This window comes from Salmo salar, chromosome 06 (genome assembly GCF_965601325.2).
Source record: "Salmo salar chromosome 06, fSalSal1, whole genome shotgun sequence".
Classification (NCBI taxonomy): domain Eukaryota; kingdom Metazoa; phylum Chordata; class Actinopteri; order Salmoniformes; family Salmonidae; genus Salmo; species Salmo salar.
Window position 1 is genome coordinate 33343701 of NC_138296.1, and position 5571 is coordinate 33349271.

Below are 5571 nucleotides of genomic sequence, written 5' to 3' on the forward strand. Positions count from 1 at the left end.
TGAGAGCTCCAAAATTCCTGAGTTATTCCCCAATCCCTACATTGCCTTCTACCCATAGAGGTTGTTGCCTCACAGACGGTACAACCTGCATCCCCAGATGGTTGAACACTCTCCTGCGTGGGACGTAACAAGGCCAAATAAAGCAACGGCACACTTTGGGGTGAATAAGGACTCCAGCTGTTGACCAACTGCTTTTAAACGGGGGGAGGTAGCAGGGAAACAAGGGTGTGTCTCACTCAGGGCAGACACGCTCCACCACAAGATCCGCCATTTATAGTGCCCTTTGGTTTCCACTAGAGCAGCACTTTCCACTACACCACTCAATTTGACACACCCCAGGGTTCTCCACTGTGCCCCGAGGTCCATAGGAAAATGGTTGTTTTGGCATTAAAAAGGCAATCTCACACTTTGCATACTTCATGCTTGCAGGTAAACACAAAACTATGTCAGAAGCTGCTGATTGTAAGGAGTGTTCTGCCCAAGTCATCCATTTTCTCCCCTGGTATAACGCTTTACATTAATGCACTTTTAATAATTAGCTAAACACAGCCAATTATCAACTGTAATTTCTTCATGGTGCTAGTCACACAAAGAGAAATCTGTACATCAAAAAAGTGCTGATATAGTAAGTTACACAGCTAAATACTATAAGTTAAACAGGTCACCTAGACAGGCCTTGATGCAAAGTAGTCCTCCCCAATCTGAGGTCGCTTAGAACCAAAGTAGTGGTCACAGTTGAGGATGGGGCAGTCAGTGAACTCCAGCCTGTAGTCATAGAACAGTGTGGCCTGTCTGGGTGAGTCCTCAGGGCCTCCAGTGAAGCCACACTCCCCCAGAGAGCTGTCTGGCGGTAGGAAGGACTCCTGGGAGGGAACTCTGGTTCTGAACACCTGCAGGCTGGTGGTCTGGATCCCAACCCGCTCCTCGATCACCCTGAACAGGCTGGACACCCTGGTGCTCCTGGGAAGAACCACCTCAAAGCTCCCTGGATGGGCTCCTCCGTAGTCAAATGGTATAAGTCTGATACTCAGAAGAATGAACCTGGAACATGTTTGGAAATAGAATAGGTGGATGATAAATATACTGTCTCTTATGATCAGCTATGCTATTTTATACTCCTTACTGTGCAATACAAGGTCTTAATGAGATGTGTCCCAAAGTGATTTAGAGCTGATCACAGAGTTACAAGGTCAGAAATAGCTTTGTCCTGAGAGAAGGTTGGTTGTCATGGTTAACCTCACAGACTGGTTGTTTTGGTATAGCAGCAATTTGTGGGCAGATCCTACATATTTACTGTTTATCAGTGCTGCTTGTTTGTTCCAATTGAACCACAAGAATTTGTGAAACAATTCATCTTGAGTACAAATAGTTGGCTTTTAGCTTTGCCCCATTTTACACAGGCGACTTCGAACCTCAGCATAAACATAAATGGCTGACATGTATTTTCAATGAGAGTTAATTTTAAGTGGACCTCTCTGGGTGATGTACTGTAGCATGAGTATTTCTGTGTGTATAGATACTGTATGTCTGAGTGCTTGTTTGTGCAGTATGTACTGTATGTGAATGTCTTACCTGTTTGTCTCAGGAGGTAGTGGGCTCCACAATACCAGCTGACAGTTAGGACTGGGCTGTAGCTTCTCTCTAGTGATCGCCAAACAGCAGGGAACAGCATTCTCTTCTCTCTCATCCTTACCTTCCACTCTTTCAAACAGAATGGTAAAACATCAATAGAAACCAATAGAAACATGCTCAAACATCCACACTAGAATGTTTGAGAATGGCGTGTGTGTAGAATGGCGCCGGAGAGGATGGCTGACGTTTTACGTGCTACTAACCAACTGTTATTTTGTTTGTTTTTTTGCGTTGTTTGTAACTTAATATTTTAACTTATTTTGTACATAATGTTGCTGCTACCGTCTCTTATGACCGAAAATAACTCACGGACATCAGAACAGCGAATACTCACCACGAACTGGTAATAGCTTTTTCCTTTAACGAGTCCAACAAGTCCGACGTGAAGGATATACTGCCTTCCTGGGAACAGGCCCAAATCCCCGTCATTTGCGTGAAGAGAAGACGGAGAAAAAGGGGGCGGAGGTCGGGATGACTTCAGAGAATTCGTAGGTGAGCGAGTAAAACACCACTGCCATCCGTTCTATTGGCAAACATGCAATCATTGGAAAATAAAATCGATGACCTACGAGCAAGATTAAACTACCAACAGGACATTAAAAACTGTAATATCTTATGTTTCACTGAGTCGTGCCTGAACGACAACATGAACATCATACAGCTGGCGGGTTTTACACTTTATCGGCAGAATAGAACAGCAGCCTCTGGTAAGACAAGGGGTGGCGGTCTATGTATATTTGTAAACAACAGCTGGTGTACGATATCTAAGGACGTCTCGAAGTTTTGTTTGCCTGAGGTAGAGTATCTCATGATAAGCTGTAGACCACACTATCTACCGAGAGAGTTTTCATCTGTATTTTTCATAGCTGTCTACATATCACCACAGACCGATACTGGCACTAAGACCACACGCAATGAGCTGTATACTGCCATAAGCAAACAGGAAAACGCTCATCCAGAGGCGGTGCTCCTAGTGGCCAGGGACTTTAATGCAGGGAAACTTACATCCGTTTTACCAAATTTCCACCAGCATGTTAAATGTGCAACCAGAGGGGAAAAAAACTAGACCACCTGTACTCCACACACAGAGACGTGTACAAAGCTCTTCGTCACCCTCCATTTGGCAAATCTGACCATAATTCTATCCTCCTGATTCCTGCTTACAAGCAAAAATTAAAGCAGGAAGCACCAGTGACTCGGTCAATCAAAAAGTGGTCAGATGAAGCAGATGCTAAGCTACAAGACTTGTTTGCTAGCACAGACTGGAATATGTTCCGGGATTCTTCTGATGGCATTGAGGAGTGCACCACTTCAGTCACCGGCTTCATCAATAAGTGCATCGATGATGTCGTCCCCACAGTGACTGTACGTACATACCCCAACCAGAAGCCATGGATTACAGGCAACATCCGCACTGAGCTAAAGGGTAGAGCTGCCACTTTCAAAGAGCGGGACTCTAACCCGGAAGCTTATGAGAAATGCCACTACGCCCTCTAACGAACCATCAAACAGGCAAAGTGTCAATACAGGACTAAGATCAAATTGTACTACACCGGCTCCGATGCTCGTCGGATGTGGCAGGGCTTGCAAACTATTATAGACTACAAAGAGAAGCACAGCTGAGAGCTGCCCAGTAACACAAGCCTACCAGTCAAGCTAAATTACTTGTATGCTCGCTTCAAGGCAAGTAATACTGAAACACGCATGAGAGCATCAGCTATACCGGATGACTGTGTGATCACGCTCTCCGCAGCCGATGTGAGTAAGACCTTTAAGCAGGTCAACATTCACAAGGCCGCAGGGCCAGACGTATTACCAGGATGTTTACTCCGAGCATGCGCTGACCAACTGGCAAGTGTCTTCACTGACATTTTCAACCTCTCCCTGTCTGAGTCTGTAATACCAACATGTTTTAAGCAGACCACCATAGTCCCTGTGCCAAAGAACACTAAGGTAACCTGCCTAAATGACTACTGACCCGTAGCACTCACGTCTGTATCCATGAAGTGCTTTGAAAGGCTGGTAATAGCTCACATCAACACTATTATCCCAGAAATTTTAGACCCACTCCAATTTGCATACCACCCTAACAGATCCACAGACGATGCAATCTCTATTGCACTCCACACTGCCCTTTCCCACCTGGACAAAAGGAACACCTATGTGAGAATGCTATTCATTGACTACAGCTCAGAGTTCAACACCATAGTACCCTCAAAGCTCATCACTAAGCTAAGGACCCTGGGACTAAACACCTCCCTCTGCATCTGGATCCTGGACTTCCTGACGGGTCGCCCCCAGGTGGTAAGGGTAGGTAACAACACATCCGCCACGCTGATCCTCAACATCGGGACCCCTCAGGTGTGCATGCTCAGTCCCCTCCTGTACCCCCGTTCACTCATGACTGCACGGCCAGGCACGACTCCACCACCATCATTAAGTTTGCAGATGACACTACAGTCGTAGGCTTGATCACCGACAACGACGAGACAGCCTATAGGGAGAAGGTCAGAGACCTGGCCGTGTGGTGCCAGGACAACAACCTCTCCCTCAGCGTGATCAAAACAAAGGAGATGATTGTGGACTACAGGAAAAGGAGGACCGAGCACGCCCCCATTCTCATCAATGGGGCTGTAGTGGAGCAGGTTGAGAGCTTCAAGTTTCTTGGTGACAGTCGTGAAGAGGGTACGACAAAACCTATTCCCCTCAGGAGACTGAAAAGATTTGGCATGGGTCCTCAGATCCTCAAAAGGTTTTACAGATGCACCATCGAGAGCATTCTGACGGGTTGCATCACTGCCTGGTATGGCAACTGCTCGGACTCTGACCGCAAGGGACTACAGAGGGTAGTGTGTACGGCCCAGTACATCACTGGGGCCAAGCTTCCTGCCATCCAGGACCTCTATACCAGCCGGAGTCAGAGGAAGGCACTAAAAATTGTCAAAGACTCCAGCCACCCTAGTCATAGACTGTTCTCTCTGCTACTGCACGGCAAGCGGTACTGGACTGCCAAGTCTAGGTCCAAGAGACTTCTAAACAGCTTCTACCTCCAAGCCATAAGACTCTTGAACATCTAATCAAATGGCTACCCAGACTATTTGCATTACCCTCCCCCCTTTTACACTGCTGCTACTCTCTGTTATTACGTATCTATGTATAGTCACTTTAATAACTCTACCTACATGTACATATTACCTCAATTGCCCCCACACATTGACTCTGTACTGGCACCCCTGTATATAGCCTCGCTATTGTTATTTTACTGCTGCTCTTTAATTATTTGTTACTTTTATTTAACTGCATTGTTGGTTGGGGCTTGTAAGTAAGCATTTCACTGTAATGACTACACCTGTTGTATTCGGGGCGCATGTGACAAATACAATTTGATTTGATTTGAATGGCATGCTGATTTTGCTTTACCTTACTCTCTGTAGTTGGTTGCTCATGTCCCTGTAATCAATCTCGCCATCGTTGCCTCTCCTCAGTAGCTGAGACAGCAGATCCAGCTGAAATTGCAGACATGGAATCCCCAAATCTGTCATACCTAAGGATGTAAGGGATTTTCAATTTGAACTTATTGCTTTTTATACCAGAGACAATCTACAGAAATTGTGGCTATTATATGTCCATTATAAAGTGCTAATCCCCTAGATAGTGTTCTTATATCAATGATGATGCGATCTCCCCAGTGAATCAGCCATTGAATGGCTCTATCCACAGAGGCATTAGCCAAGAGTTAAATAAAGTTTAAATAAAATTTAAATAAATAAATAAAAGAGGCCTGAATGTTGGATTTAAGGCTGACTGTGCTCCTTGGTTCTCCTTGGCTCCAACTTTCTGAAGGATTAATGTTTTCTTCTGAAGAAACTTACAGTATACTCAATGTCTGGGGCCTGAAGGACAAAAGGAACATTGTTCTGTTTTTGTTTCCCAGAACGA